Below are 16,943 nucleotides of genomic sequence, written 5' to 3'. Positions count from 1 at the left end.
CACCACCACCATCTAAGTCGTTGGCACTGACCCCCTCCCCCCACCATCTGTGGCATTGGCACTGACCCCCCCCCCAACCATCTGTGGCATTGGCACTGACCCCCACCACCACCATCTGAGGCATTGGCACTGACCCCCCACCACCATCTGAGGCATTGGCACTGACACCCCACCACCATCTGAGGCATTGGCACTGACCCCCCACCACCATCTGAGGCATTGGCACTGACCCCCCCCACCACCATCTAAGTCGTTGGCACTGACCCCCTCCCCCCCCAATCTGTGGCATTGGCATTGACCCCCCCCCCCCAACCATATGTGGCATTGGCACTGACCCCCCCCACCACCATCTAAGTCGTTGGCACTGACCCCCTCCCCCCCCAATCTGTGGCATTGGCATTGACCCCCCCCCCAACCATATGTGGCATTGGCACTGACCCCCTCCCCCCCCAATCTGTGGCATTGGCATTGACCCCCCCCCCCCCCAACCATATGTGGCATTGACACTGACCCCCCACCACCATCTGAGGCATTGGCACTGACCCCCCCACCACCATCTGAGGCATTGGCACTGACCCCCTCCCCCACGGGAAGCTTTGCCCTGCTGTTTGCAGGCTGGTGTTATCAGTGCAGTAATGCCCGCTAATCAGTAGGCCGTCAATGAATGCATCGAAACTCTGAGCTGCCGGAGAAGTTTAGGGTCAAAAGTCTCCTTCAGTTATCGTGTGAGAGAACCGATTCTTTATAGAGGGCGAAGAAGAAGATATAGACTGGCAGGAGAGAGTCCGCCCTGGGCGTTAATCAGTAACCCGTTAGTTACTGGTGTGCACAACCAACTAGTCCTCTGGAGGCATCTGCCAAGTGTCAGAAGGTGGCACGCTCTTTCCAGCACCCGCTGGTCTTCAGCATTATCACTTTTGGTGCCTACACCAGCCACTCGGCAATCTGAAGTGGGCAGCCGTTAGGTTCCCCTGGGCGGGTGCCTAAAATCTTTCCTTTTTTGTAGATGGTGGTATATGGAGGAGGCATGGATTTGTTGGGGGAGATGGATCACGCTTTGTGGTTATGAGCCGTGTGCCCCCACCGCAGTGTTTGTGTGGGTTGGAGGAGGGTACTGCCAGTGTGACTCAGAGGGCACATACTAGTGATCTGGTTCTCCAGCCTCTCACCCTGGTCACATATGTAGGACACATGTCCGCACACTTATATTTGCTTTCTAAGTAACACTTTTAAGGGCATTAGTGCCATCGCTCCAGGAGAGAATGGAGCAGAATTCCGAATTCCAGGCATCTGCCCCATTTAGATGTGGTTTTGGTCTCTGGGGGCTCCAGCAGTCAGTAAGTGCTCTCCTGCCGTATGGAGGAGCAATAACTTACCAACTTGGCCCAATCCTTTCATGTGAGAGCCATTGTGATGAGTATTGGCCGCCTATACCAAATGTTTCCTCTGCAGTGGACATCTAGGGGAAATGTCATATTTCATGGTGCCCATTCATGAGTCCACCAGAGGTGCTGATTGGAAGTGTCCACCATAGTGTGCACTACCCCGCTCTGGCTTCTGCTTCCATACTCTGTGTATGTGGACGAGGGCAGTGTGATCTTCCTTCACTGACACTCGAATGCCTGCATCCTGGAGGCCCCTTGTGATTACGAGGCCCCCCCGCCATGGAGTCCTGACCTGGAAGCCTGAGCAGGGGAATGTGACTTTTTGATTATTGCCACTAATAAAACCTTTAGATGGGTTTGTCCTGATGGGACAACACAGGAGGAAACTTTTTGCATATCTCATTGAATGGGGTCGTCGACTTGGATAAAAAAAAAATGCATCTAAAGGCAAATAATGAAGTAAAATCTTAAATGAAGCAATACTCAACCGATTGAACCCAAGCGGCTCTACCTTAGTCCGCTTAATTACTATCATGTCAGGGTTGGAAGTGATGATGTTCTGTTACCTGGTTGCTTCACTTCTGAGGCCTGTGAGCAGTCAACATTCTGTTCCAGGCTCATCACTGTTGCAGCATATCATGGGAAGAATGGGACGTCAACACTTTTTCTGCTCACGAAGGGCACCATAGAACCTTGAGCCGTGGAGGTTGTCTTGTATTGTCTGCCTTTAGGGCACAGCGAGATCGGAGCACAGTGCAAGGACCGGCCGGCGGCTCTCCCGACCTGAGCGTGGCAGCTGCATACATAAAGCTGCCCTCCTCAGTTCGGGAGAGCCGCTGGCTCCAATTTATATGGCCGTCTGACTGTGCCCCAAGAAGAATTTCGGACATACCGCTTGTATACTTACATGGGCATTTTTGGAATCAAAGCTTTTTGGCAGGTCACACACATCCGGGTACAGACTGGCCCTCGAGTCTCCTGACCTGAACTCGGTGGTCTGTATTTGCCGCCGCTGCTGATTTCGGGTCTGCAGAGCACTGGTGACATTATACATGGTGATCCTCGTCTCGTCAATGAATTTGGCTTTACACTTGAAATGTCAATGTCCGAATGGGACAGGAAAAAAATAATCTGATGTGAATTTCATTGTGAATCTCCAGCAGAAATCTGCGTTTTTTTACAAGCGGATTCGCCGTGAATTTACCCGTTTTTTTTTTTTTTTTGCAAAAGGGGAAATGGGTAAAAAGGAATTTCAGATCTGCACCGCGAAACCCATTTACTGCCGGATATTTTACTCTAGCATGAGAAATGTGGAGTTTGGCCCAATCTCGTCCACTTCGCTGCTGTTGTTGCGCAGATTTTCCTCTCACAAATCTGGACCGGAATCTGCAGTGTATCCGAACATCGAATTCAGATGTCATCGTCCTGACATTGATTTCTGGGCTGACCGTGGGTCTCCACGAGTCTGGATCACGAGACCTGCGGACAGCGGCACACTAGTTTCACATGGTCATGGGTTCATGCAGAATACACAACTCAATCGCCAGGTCTCCAAAGTGCGCTAAATGCCAATGTTAAGACCCAGCAGTAGTGATGAGCGAGTATATTCGTTGCTCGGGTTTTCCAGAGCACGCTTGGGTGACCTCCGAGTATTTGATAGTGCTTGGAGATTTAGTTTTCGTCGCCTCAGCTGCATGATTTACAGCTGCTGGACAGCCTGAGTACATGTGGGGGTTGCTTGGGAATCCCCACATGTATTCAAGCTGTCTAGCAGCTGTAAATCATGCAGCTGCTTGGACAAAAACTAAATCTCCGAGCACTTGCAAAAACTCGGAGATCACCCGAGCGTGCTCTGGAAAACCTGAGCAACGAGTATACTCGCTCATCACTACCCAGCAGTTGTCCCAAGTGTTCTGATGCGAGCCCAGTGACGGGCCTGTGTGACCCAGACAGAAATCGTCCGTTTATTACAGTACTAGCATCATGGATGAGGTTTTAGGACATGCAGTAATTAGTGATGAGCAAGCTTGCTGGGATAAAGCGTTATCTGAGCATGCTCGTGTGCGAGCCAAGTGACTTCGACGCCCTCGAAAAATATGTTTGAGTCCCCGCGGCTGTTTGACAGCCTCAACACATGCAGAGATCGCCTAACAAACAGGTAATCCCTGGTGTCTAACAGCCACGAGACATGCAACCACAGGGACTCAATATTTTTCAAGTACCGGTATGCCAAAGTCACTCGGTTCGCACACGAGCATGCTCAGATAACACCTTATCCCAGTACGTTCGCTCATCACTAGCAGTGATATTTTACAGGATGCTCCATGCCCCAGTTAGGACGATTGATCATCACGTCTTAGTATAGTCGCAGACTGAGGGGACCTGTACTATTAGGGAACGCACGCCCTATGTTAATTTGGTTACCTCAGCTTCTTCACATGAGCGGCACTGTGCCAAACTAGGTCACTTGCTGTGTTTTGTGCCAGTGTGTGCTGACTCCGCAGCGCTTCCAGAAGGGAGCTCTGATTCCAGTTCCCACATTGCATGTCCGGGACTATGATCCGCGAGCTGCTCCATTTACAGACCCGTTATCTGTAGGTGTTAATGGGCGATTCCGACATCTGCCGTTTATAAGATGCGCCATAAATGGTTCTGGTCCATTGGACCTTTTTATTCAGGCATTTCTATTTCCGGAATAGACGCCTTTATAAGCAGCGGTGGAGAGATGAATGACTAATTTATTTATTTTTTTTCTTGGGAGTCTTAAAAAGTTGGGTGGGAACTGGAATAGTGTCCAAATATGAAATGGGCGAACAATAAAGCAAAAAATAACTTTTCCGTTTCAGAAAAAACCCAACTCCCTGGCTGCATTTTTTTAAAAACCAATTCTGCTCTCTTACCCTCCCCAGGTCCAGGGCTTAGTCTGGTGCTCTCAGTGACTGCGAGTGCAGCGCTGGCTACACGTCAGAGCAAATGAGCCGAGCGGCTTTTGCGGTCAAATCAGGCAGAACCTCTGAGCTCAGTTTCTCGGCTGACATGACATCAGCACTGCAGACAATCAGATACCATGAGCAGCGACACAGATTCTTTGCTAGACCCAGGGAGGGTGAGTAAAGCCCAGCTTTTTTTTTTTTTAAACCACATGTTTATGGAAATCGGGAAAACATTTTCCATTTTTTGACCATTAGCTCCTTGAATCCGTTGCCTGGCGCAATAGTCACATCGGTGGCACAAGACGAAGGTTTTAGATGTGATTTTCTGGCCATGGTGCACAGGCGCCTTACAATTTTGAAATATTTGAGACCAATCCAAAAATGACAAATTGGTCGTGAACATCTCCTCGAATGGTTTAAGTAACCGGTGAAACACTCAGTCCCGCGTCTTCCGCTGCGCAGGGCCATATCTGCTGTCCATGTTGTTTAATACGAGGGTCTTCATACATAACCCTTTAGTAATGTGTCACAAGTGTTCTGACAGAAAAGCGTCTGCCGCTGCCAAGATTGTGTCGTGGAGGAGCTGTGAGCCAACTTCCTCTGCCCCCAGACTTCACAGCCCTGATCTGTTCCCAGGCCCGGCCTTCTCCTCCCCGCTCTTCCTCCTCAGCACAGATGACACTTCTCTCCTAGTCACAGCTGCCCGCTCCTTCTTTATCTCAGCGTGGAATATTCCTTACAAGTACTTTCTTCATTTTACACACTGCTGCTATGTTATTCTTGAGTCTTGTACATGTACAGATATCATTTAAAGGGGTTGTCAATGGTTTTTAGCCCCCCGCCAACCAAAAGCATACGGTTAAGTAATAAATGGGCAACCCCTTTAATAAATGTATTGTTTTTGTTTGTGGGAAAGTAAAATGGACTGAGCACTTTTCATTTGTCGTTCTCTTTAAATGAGTAGTCCACTACTGGACGATGGCTTATTAAAGTGAACCTGTCAGAAAATCCATATTCCCCAGTAGGCAACATGAATGCTCTGAGACTCCGGATAAAATATTCTTTGGAGATGAGACTAGTCCGGCTCCTCCGCTGGCCGGCTCTTCCCAGCGCTGCTGCAGATGACTGACGTGTCTCCCTTGTGTATACATAGGGAGAGACCTGTTAATCATCTATGTACATACTGAGGAAACACCTGTCAGTCAGCTGTAGCAGCGCTGGGAAGAGCCGGCCAGGGATGGAGCCGGACTAATCTCGTCTACGGCTATAGTCTCCAGCCAGATCTTCAAAGTATAGCTTACCCAGTGTTTTGGAGAATAATATATCTGGCTTCCGTCACCATCATAAAACACCAAAAAAACACACATATACTTACCACCCAGACCAACATGGCTCCTCCAATGCTGTGTTTCCCAACTGTTACGTGACAGTGTTAAGTCACACGACCACTGCAACCGATCAGTGGCCGTTGATTGGCTGTAGCTTTTGAATATTCTGTCACTGTGATGGAATAGTGAAGGCTGTAGCGACCATGTGTTGTATCGTGGACACACTGCCGCCAGGAGACACAGCGCCAACACCGGAGGAGCCGAGCTTGTCCGTGATGAAAATTACAGGATATGTTTTATTTTTTCCCTTTTTCACCTTTTTATTATTCCAACTTTAGCTGTAAAATTGGAGTTGTGCAGTCATGAACTTCGCCCTCTGACCATCTCATGTCTATGGTTGTCTGCAGTTAAAAAAAAAAAAAAAAAAAAAAAAAAAGCAAGGAAAAAAAGTTAATTTGAGATTTTAGAAATTTTTCCGTGTGAAAAAATACACCGAAAACTCAATTTCTGAAGCTATTGCGGCTGGTCTGTTCACGGACCGCGAAACGCAGACGTGAATACAGCCGTATCGACAACAAATGTTCAGTTACTGACCAGTACGGGGCCGTAAACTGGGGCGCCATCTGATTCCCGGAATGGGTTGGCCGTCTATGCACAGCAAATTTCCACAGCAATGACTGTGAGTCGCAGAAAGACCCTCGTACAGCCCTGTCCTTTTTTTTTTTTTTTTTTTTAATTTCCATCATGCGTACACTATTTATTGGTGAAATTAACTACGAATAATTAATGGAAAATCTCGGTATCTTGGATGTATTACGGCCATAATAATGAGATATTCGCATTCTCTTGGGTATTGTGTCGTGCCATTATCTGCCATGATTTTGGGCATTTAGGTTCCCAGGTGACATTGTTAGTTGCTAGATCATGGACTAACTGCTGCATCGTTTTTTGCATTAGTGATAAGCCCATGATGTCACCTAAGGAGATGAAAATGGCCAAAATCTATGGGCCCATAGAGTGCCCCTAATTTCACACAGAGGTAAAGCTTTGAAGCTCGTATCATCACATGTCCAAATAAAACCCATAATGGGGACTTTTAGAAACCAGTGTGTTGCCACCAAGCAGGTAAGTATCTTTGTTGTCTAGGAAGCGACATGCTATATTGTTTGTTGCATCCTGACCCCCTCCCGATTTTATAGTAAAAACCATATAATGGTGCCGTTAAATCAATTATATTGGGTCTTTGTCGATACTGATGCAGCCAGGACGATCAGTCTGAGATGATGTTGATTTGAAGGGTTTCACACTATGTGAAGAATTTAGCTGTATGTGTAATTAAGTGATGTATTCCCTCTGTGGTAACTTCTCAAACACCTCTGATATCCTCAAGCAAGACCTTTTAAGGCCGACTCAGTCTGCCCTGTGCTGCCTGAGTATTCAGGAAGCATAGCTTTCAGCTACCATGTGTATTACAGGAGTTTGCCTCATCAACGACTTCACTGACCTGTGTCTCCTGCCTGCTATCAATAGTCTGCAATTACTTCCGAGCTCGCTGCAGTGAATGGTAGTGCTATTAGCACTCAAAACTCGGGTACCTGTGACCTGACTCATCTCATTAATACTGGTGCTATTCACATCAATCAATGTCTTTGCAAGCTAGTTACCTCATGTATTCATCTCTGCCATTTTTGTGTGTAATCATATCTCTCCATCCTTGTAACCAGTTTTGCCTATTTTTCACAGTTATCCATTAACCATTTACCTGACTGCATACGTATCTGCCATTAACCATTTGCCTGCTGCAAGTCCTGCATTAGCTATGCCTCTACCTCCCCTGTGTGTTTCCGCACATCTGGCTTTGCTTCAGCTGGTGTTTCCTGCTCTGCTTGTCTGTCTGCCCTCCTACATATCCTGCTGTCCTGGTCTTCCTTGGTACAAGTGCTGACCTTCAAGGAGCGCTCTGCTACACCATTGCCTCCATAGAGAATGGCACTAACCAGCGCTCAGAACAGCAGTCTCTTAATGTATTCATGCTATGTGCACCAGCATTAGTAGCCCCAAGATTTTAGTTTAGGAATGGGTATTAGAACTCACATTCCCTGATTGCTGTTCTTGGTACTGTCAGCAGCATATCCTCTTAAAATAAAGCCAATTTCCTTTTTTCTCCCTTATCATTAGCCCTTATAACTTGAAGACATCTTCTGTGCTCAGTCTTTAGTTATTCTGAGTTAGGGTACTGTCACACAGTGGCACTTTGGTCGCTACGACGGTACGATCCGTGACGTTCCAGCGATATCCATACGATATCGCTGTGTCTGACACGCAGCAGCGATCAGGGACCCTGCTGAGAATCGTACGGCGTAGCAGATCGTTTGGAACTTTCTTTCGTCGCTGGATCTCCCGCTGACATCGCTGGATCGTTGTGTGTGACAGCGATCCAGCGATGCGTTTGCTTGTAACCAGGGTAAACATCGGGTTACTAAGCGCAGGGCCACGCTTAGTAACCCGATGTTTACCGTGGTTACCAGCGTAAACGTAAAAAAAACCATACAGTACATACTTACATTCCGGTGTCTGTCCCCCGGCGTTCTGCTTCTCTGCACTGTGAGCGCCTGCCGGCCGGAAAGCACAGCGGTGACGTCTGACGTCACCGCTGTGCTTTCCGGCTGGCGCAGACACAGTGGAGAGAAGCAGAACGCCGGGGGACAGACACCGGAATGTAAGTATGTACTGTTTGTTTTTTTTAACTTTTACGCTGGTAACCACGGTAAACATCGGGTTACTAAGCGTGGCCCTGCGCTTAGTAACCCGATGTTTACCCTGGTTACCCGGGGCCTTCGGCATCGTTGGTCGCTGGAGAGCTGACTGTGTGACAGCTCCCCAGCGACCACACAACCACTTACCAATGATCACGGCCAGGTCGTATCGCTGGTCGTGATCGTTGGTAAATCGTATAGTGTGACAGTACCCTTTCTTATTCCCAGATTAGGAATCTCATGATGTTACTCAGATCAGTGATCGGCGGAACGAGGAGGATTCATTGCAGATTGTTCTGAGGTGCTCACAGTGGTTCTGTAATAGGCCGTCATCATTGTAACAGGTCATGAACGTTAATCAGGTGTGAGAGGCATTTTGTTAAAAAAGTGGAAGCATCGAGGAACCAAAGCAACTCGGCTATGAAGTGGAGACAACGTAATGCTATAAACCGAGGGTCGTCGAGCGCCTAAATTCCTAATGCATAAAAGTCGCCAATTCTCTACTGACTCAGTAAATGAAAAGTTCTAAGCTTAGTCCTCTGGCATTAACATCAGCACAAAAATTGTGCTCAGGGACCTTCACGGCATGGGTGTTCATGCCCAGCAGCTACATGCACGTCTTACATCACCAAGCACAATGCAAAGTGTTGGATGGAGTGGTGTAAAGCTGGTACCACCGGAGGAAACATGTCATGTGGAGTAACAGATCACGCTTTTCTTTCTGACATTTTGATGGACCAGAAATAATGCTATAAGGTTGCTTTTTGGAGGTCCACCTTGGCCCCTTAGTTCCAGTGAAGGGAAATCTTAATGCTTCACATACAAGGCATTTTAAGCATTTTGTATTCTTCCAATTTTGTGGGAACAGTTTGGGGAAGGTCCTTCTGTTCCAGCATGGACTGAACAAAATTACCCATACAAGTCTATGGGTCCATTAAAAATCGTTGACTGCACATTTTTTCATCCGTGTGCTATTGGTTTTTAACATGTAATTTGTAAGAGAAGTTTTGTAATGTATTTTTTTTTTCACCCAAGAAAATCACTAATGGTAAAAACACACTGATGGAAGATTGATTTAAAAAAGAAAATGATGAATATAAAAAAAAAAATGTAACGTCTGAATGAGGCCTAATATGTGGGTGTGCCAATACTTCTGTCCACATAGCGTTGTTTCTTCCCGTATTGTTTGATCAGTCATAAAATGAGATTTGTTGTTGATGCAGAGGAATTACGGTATATGTGCAATATGGGAGGATTTTCCACAGGGCAACATTTTGGATTGCTGACTGGCTCCATGGTCAGTGGGCTTATACTGTAGTTGGTGTACGCATACAGTCATGGCGTCTGCAGAAGCTTTACCTAATCCCTCATTCATTTCTATGCATCTTATGCCGTCTTTCCTGTTTTTTTTCCCTCTTCCCCTTGAATTATTTGATGTCACCATCGTGCCTGTGCAGTCCGCTCTGTGATCTCACAGTGAAGGCATTCGGAGAAAAAGATAAACAGAGAGGAACGTGTATGTGAGGGTCATGGGGCTGACTGAGGAGTGATTATCTCCTGAGCGGCAGGAAAAGGCCACACCTCAGCCAGAAATGTCCCTGGGAGCTATGGCTGGGCAGGCGGCCTGTGGTCTCTGAGCGCTACCCTCAGCCTCACTCTTTAATACTTACTATGAGGCATGAGGAGGAGCTTGCTGCCATTCCTCAAAAATGTCCCATACACATTTACACAATTTTAGACCTCAGTAACTTACCGTATATACTCGAGTATAAGCCGACCCCCCTAATTTTGCCACAAAAAACTGGGAAAACTTAATGACTCGAGTATAAACCTAGGGTGGGGAATGCAGCAGCTACCGGTAAATGTCAAAAGTAAAAATAGATACCAATAAAAGTAAAATTAATTGAGACATCAGTAGGTTAAGTGTTTTTGAATATCCATATTGAATCAGGAGCCCCATATAATGCTCCATAAAGTTTATGATGGCCCCAAAAGATGCTCCGTAGACACATTTGCCCAATATAATGCTGCACAAATGCTTATTATGGCCCCATAAGATGATCCATAAAGATATTTGCCCCATATAGTGCTGCACAAACCTTGATTATGGCCCCATAAGATGCTCCATACAGACACTTGCCCCATATAGTGCTCCACAAATGTTAATTATGGCCCCATACAGACACTTGCCCCATATAGTGCTGCACAAACATTATGGCCCCATAGATGCTCCATACAGACACTTGCCCCATTTGCTGTTGCTGCGATAAAAAAAAAAAATCACATACTCGCCTCTCGTCGATTAGGCCCCCGGCACTTTCAATATTCACCTGACTTCGTTCCGGTGTCGCTCCATCTTCAGCGTCTTCTACACTGACGTTCAGGCAGAGGGCGCGCACTAACCACGTCACCGCACCCTCTGACCTGAGCGTCACTGCAGAAGACGCTGAAGACGGAGCGGCGCCCGGAACGGGGAGCAGGTGAATATCGCGCAGCGCTCCCCTCCCCGTTATACTCACCTGCTCCTGGCGCGGTGCAGTCCCTGCTTCCCCGGCGCTGCAGCTTCATCCTGTACTGAGCGGTCACCATTACCGCTCATTACAGTAATGAATATGCGGCTCAACCTCCCATAGAGGTGGAGCCGCAAATTCATTACTGTAATGAGCGGTACCATATGACCGCTCAGTACAGGAAGAAGCTGGGGTGCCGGGGACCTGCAGGGACCGCGCCAGGAGCAGGTGAGTATAATTAGACAGCCCCCGCTCCCCCTCTCCTGCCGACCCCTGGGTATGACTCGAGTATAAGCCGAGAGGGGGACTTTCAGCCCCAAAAAATGGGCTGAAAATCTTGGCTTATACTCGAGTATATACAGTATATATGGATATGATTACATTGCGGAATTACACTACCGTTCCAAAGTTTAGGGTCACCTAGACATTTCCTTATTTTTGAAAGAAAAGCACAGTTTTTTCCAATGAAGCCAACATTAAATGATTCATAAATACACTCTATACATTGTTAATGTGGTAAATGACTATTCTAGCTGCAAACGTCTGGTTTATAATGCAATATCTTCATAGGTGTATAGAGGCCCATTTCCAACACCCATCACTCCAGTGTTCTTATGGTACTTTGTGTTTGCTAACTGTGTAAGAAGGCTAATGGATGGTTAGAATACCCTCGAAAACCCTTGTGCAAGTATGTTAGCACAGCTGAAAAGAGTTTGGCTGATTAGAGAACCTATAGGGTATGTGTACACGTTGCAGATTTGGGTGCAGAATTTTCTGCACATAATCTGCATCTCCTGGCAGAAAACGCAGGTGCAGATTTGATGTGTTTTTCTTGCGGATTTTGTTTTTTTTTTTTCCTGCGGATTCAGTGTGGATTTCATGCGTTTTTTACCCCTGCGGATTTCTATAATGGAATTGATTGGAGCCAATTTCATCCTACAACAGGACAATGACCCAAAGCACACCTCCAAATTATGCAAGAACTATTTAGGGAAGAAGCAGACAGCTGGTATTCTATCTGTAATGGAATGGCCAGCGCAGTCACCAGATCTCAACCCCATTGAGCTGTTGTGGGAGCAGCTTTACCTTATGGTACGAAAAAAGTGCCCATCAAGCCAAACCAACTGGTGGTAGGGGCTTCTGGAAACATGGGGTGAAATTTCTCCAGACTACCTCAGCAAATTAACTGCTAGAATGCCAAAGGTCTGTAATGCTGTAATTGCCGCAAAGGGAGCATTCTTTGACTAAAGCAAAGTTTGAAGGAGAAAATTATTATTTCAAATAAAAATACTTTTTTCGAACCTTGCCAATGTCTGGACTAGATTATCAGTTCATTTGGCAATTCATTTGATTAATAAAAGTATGAGTTTTCATGGAAAACACAAGATTGTCTGGGTGACCCTAAACTTTGGAACCGTAGTGTAGGTAAGGAGAGATTACTAATTACAATGTTTATAGGGTGTCCTTAACCCTTTCACGACATGCGCCGTACATGTACTGCGCATGCCGTGAATCCCCCTTTGATGTGGGCTCCGGCGCTGAGCCCACATCAAAGTCGCGACATGTCAGCTGTTTTGTACAGCTGACATGTGCGCGCAATAGCGGCGGGTGAAATCGCTATTCACCCGCCGCTATTAACCTGTTAAATGCCGCTGTCAAACGCAGACAGCGGCATTTGACTAAAGCTTCCGGCCGGGCGGCCGGAAATGACGTAATCGCCGACCCCTGTCACATGGTCGGGGGTCGGCGATGTGTCAGGACAGTAACCATAGAGGTCCTTGAGACCTCTATGGTTACTGATGCCGTCCTGCTGTGAGCGCTGCCCTGTGGTCGGCGCTCATAGCACACCTGCATTTCAGCTACATAGCAGCGATCTGATGATCGCTGCTATGTAGCAGAGCCAATCGAGTTGTGCCAGCTTCTAGCCTCCCATGGAGGCTATTGAAGCATGGCACAGGTAAAAAAAAAATGTTTTAAAAAAAATCACCCCCCTTTCGCCCCATCCTAAATAAAACAATAATAAAAAAAATCAAACCTACACGTATTTGGTATCGCCGCGTTCAGAATCGCCCGATCTATCAATAAAAAAAAGCATTAACCTGATCGCTAAACAGCGTAGCGAGAAAAAAATTCAAATCGCCAGTATTACGTTTTTTTGGTCGCCGCGACATTGCATTAAAATGCAATAACGGGCGATCAAAAGAACGTATCTGCACAAAAGTGATATTATTAAAAACGCCAGCTCAGCACGCAAAACATAAGCCCTCACCCGACCACAGATCACGAAAAATGGAGACGCTTCGGGTATCGGAAAATTGCACTTTTTTTTTTTTTAAGCAAAGTTTTGAATTTTTTTTCACCACTTGGATAAAAAATAACCTAGACATAGTAGGTGTCTATGAACTCGTAATGACCTAGAGATTCACAATGGAAGGTCAGTTTTAGCATTTAGTGAACCTAGCAAAAAAGCCAAGCAAAAAACAAGTGTGGGATTGCACTTTTTTTGCAATTTCACCGCACTTGGAATTTTTTTCCCGTTTTTCTAGTAAAAGACATGGTAAAACCAATGGTGTCGTTGAAAAGTACAACTCGTCCCGCAAAAAATAAGCCCTCAAATGGCCATATTGACGGAAAAATAAAAAAGTTATGGCTCTGGGAAGGAGGGGAGTGAAAAACGAAAATGCAAAAACGAAAAAGGGCCGCGACTTGAAGGGGTTAAAGTCTGGGCTCACAGGCAAAAATACTGATTTTGAAGAAGGGAAATGTATTAAACTTTTATTGAATTGATTAATTCTATAATGTCTTCAGTATGATTTCCATAATTTGTGATGCAAAGGCGTTACAAAATTCATGTGAACTTGATGTTATAAATTTACATTACCTTCAATTTTTGCACATTCATTATTTGTGCGTTAATCAAGTGAGTTATAGCTGTGATTTTCATTGAGTGCGCCTTCTCTAGCATTCCCTAGGAAAAGAAGTCAAGGGGGCTAAGGTCAAGTGAACGAGGAGACCACTCCACATGACAACGGCTTCCAATCCAGTTAGGGAAATTGTCATTCAGCCAATCTCCTACCACCCTGGCGCTCCTTGCTGTTTTTTGTAATCAACAAAATGTGGATTGCTTTGCGACACGTTTCGAACCACCTTCGCCACCGTGAAAAAGCCAAGTGGAATCCTCCTTGGATGATGTGCGTTAAATAAATCTATCTTTCGATATGACCATCTTTTAGGTCAAGTGAGAAGTACCAGTTCAAAAAAGGCAAACACAGTTCTAGAATGTATTAAGAGAAGTATAGAGTCTAGATCACATCAAGTAATTATCTCCCTCTACTCCTCCTTGGTCAGGCCTCATCAGGAATACTGTGTCCAGTTTTGGACTACATTTTAAAAAAGACATTGAAAAACTGGATCCGATTTAGCGAAGAGCTACCAGTATGGTGAGGGGACTACAAAGTATGTCCTATGAGGAACGGTTATATGATCTGGGAATGTTTAGCTTGTAAAAAAGAGAATAGTCGTCTACAGATATCCGAAGGGCTGTCGCAGTGTAGAGGGATCATCCTTATCCTCATTTGCGCATGGAATCACGAGAAGCAATGGAATGAAACTGAAAGGAAGAAGATACAGATTAGAAAGAACTTTTTGACAGGGTGATCAATGAGTGAAACAGGCTGCCATGAGAGGTGGTGGTGAGCTCTCCTTCAATGGAAGTCTTTAAACAGAGGCTGGACAGATATCTGATGGTTTACTGAATCCTGCATTGAGCAGGGAGTAGGCCATTATGACCCCCTGGAGGTCCCTTCCAATCCATAGTTACCCCAATTTCGAACATCTAGGTTCTACTTGACGGCCTCCATTGATATTGTTACTTCAGTCAGAAGCCTCTATCACACTTTATATTGCATGCATTACTTTTTTTTTATTTTTTTCTGGACAGCATGATGGCAGCTGATAGGCAGAGTGAATCCAAACTGTGGCTGATCTGTGACATGACGGACACAATAGGCCCGTGACAGATATCGAGCACTTTTCGGGGACCTCCTTATGACAAGTTTGTCACAGCTTAAATTCTGTTTATTTTTCTCGCTTTCTTTATGACCATAAAAGACCGATGTTGAGTCTAAAGTCTCATTCAGAAGCCTCTAAAGTGAATGCGTTTCAGCACCCATATTTCTACCTCATGACCAGGCCTGGTTGTACTACAATGGGGATCTACGATACTGTTTAGACTAAGCTCACACGAAGGCGAAAAGCTGTGACAAGTTTTTCAAGAAAAATCTACCTCAGTAAATGCTTCCTTTTTTTTTCTTCTCTGAATCTGTTTTGAAGAGGTGTGTAAGCCTCACCCCACTTCCCCATATGCTTTTTTGCCACCTTTCGATTTGATGGTGTTAAGTTTGGAGCCGATTCAAAGAGGAAACCGCCTCAAAGAAGTGACATGCCTACTGTATTTTTTCTTATCAAGACAGTGTTCTTAAAACCCCGTTGAGGCAACAAAAAGCTAAAATAATTTGTTGCATGAACAGCAAAATGCTTTTGTCCACTGAACTTGATAAAAAGAAGAGTATTTTGAAGCGGCTTTTGAGGAGCGTTTTGAAGCAGATCCACTTCAAAATCCTCCAAAATCATACTCTGTACCTAGCCTTAGGCTATGTTCGCAAACCGTTTGAGTAAACTCTCTCCTTTTTAGGATGAGTTTTTGGAGGAGTTTTTCTTTTCCTGCAGCTGTTTTTGAACAGTTTTTTTCAGCATTTTAATTGGACAGTGTAAAGTTCAAAGTGGTTTTCCTGTGACATGCATTTTCTGTCTTTTTTTTTGTCCCTCAGGACTTTTGTAAAAACTTCTACAGAAAAAAAAAAACAAGGTCTAAAAACTCCTTTGGAAAAGCAAGGGGTATTTCCCCAAAAAATTAATTGGAAGCAATTTTTGAGAATTTTGGAGAGTTTGTCCTTCAAAATCTCCTGGTTGGGGGGAGAGGGGGTTAAAAAAATTAGTTCAGATTTTTGTGATGTATGTTTTCAGGCCATTTTTGCCTGAAAAAGACTTGTGCACATAGCCTAAGGGTATGTTCACACGTTGCCTTTTTAAAGTGGTGTTTTAATTCAAAGTTTAATCTGCTTACAAAAAGGTTTTGCTTAGTTTTTGCTGCGTTTGTATTGCTGTGTTTTTGTCGGGGTACATCTGTCTCTTGTGCGTGCTGATCAAGTTTAGTGCATAAAAATAATAATCTGATCCAACTTAATCAGGTTTTGGCACCAAAAACACAGGAAAACCTGATGCCTGCGTCTTTTGAAGCTTTTTTTTTTTCACCACCCATTTGCTTTCGTTGGTTGAAAAATTATGCAAAAACGCTGAAAGAAGTGGCATTCTGCATTTGCAAAAACGGAGCTCTTCGACAAAAGAGGGGAAAAAACAAGTTGGGTTGGACAGGCTCTTCTGTGTTACCTTCGATGATTTGGCTCCAGTAGGCTTGCTCTGATTTGTGCTTGCGGTGTGTATGAACAACAAGGGACCGCATTGGTGGATCACACAGCATGGCTGCTACAGCGTTGATGAGTGGTGGGCTTCATTGTTTACACATATTTGATTTCCTACATGTGTTCATTACTATAGCTCTGGGTTCCATTATGTGCTACATTTAATGTATAGATTGTGATGTGTAGTTTTTAATCATTGTATTGTAAATTTTATATTGGTTTTGTGATTATTGAACTTTACTATGTAAATCTTGTGGGCGGTCTGAGGTGTGATGATTGGTTCAGTGATGACCAACTTCCTATTTAAGGCCCCCATTCTGTCAATATGGTATGCTTGATAAAGACCCATTTGGGTTGAAACGTCGCATTTTATGGCACAATAAAGAAGAATTTTTCACTTTCACCTTGATTGGATGCTGTCCTTCACTTCAACTCAGGGAAAAAACAAGTTGTCATGAGAATTCTGAATTCTCGTAGACTTTGCTGGTACTGTAAAACACAGCTGAAAATTTAGCATTAAAAAAAGCTGCAAAACCGCAATGTGTGAACAT

The 16,943-nt window shown here is 45.1% G+C and overlaps 1 protein-coding gene across 2 annotated transcripts in view; it reads left to right on the top strand.

The window, feature by feature from the left end:
* Window positions 1–16,943, top strand: part of ROCK2 (Rho associated coiled-coil containing protein kinase 2) — a 160,585-nt gene that overhangs the window by 1,288 nt on the left and 142,354 nt on the right. The gene's annotated exons all lie outside the window — the stretch shown is intronic.

The sequence above is a fragment of the Ranitomeya variabilis genome, chromosome 2, assembly GCF_051348905.1.
Source record: "Ranitomeya variabilis isolate aRanVar5 chromosome 2, aRanVar5.hap1, whole genome shotgun sequence".
Taxonomy (NCBI): domain Eukaryota; kingdom Metazoa; phylum Chordata; class Amphibia; order Anura; family Dendrobatidae; genus Ranitomeya; species Ranitomeya variabilis.
The sequence above is the reverse complement of the archived record's forward strand: the minus strand, read 5'-3'. Positions and strand labels throughout refer to the sequence as shown.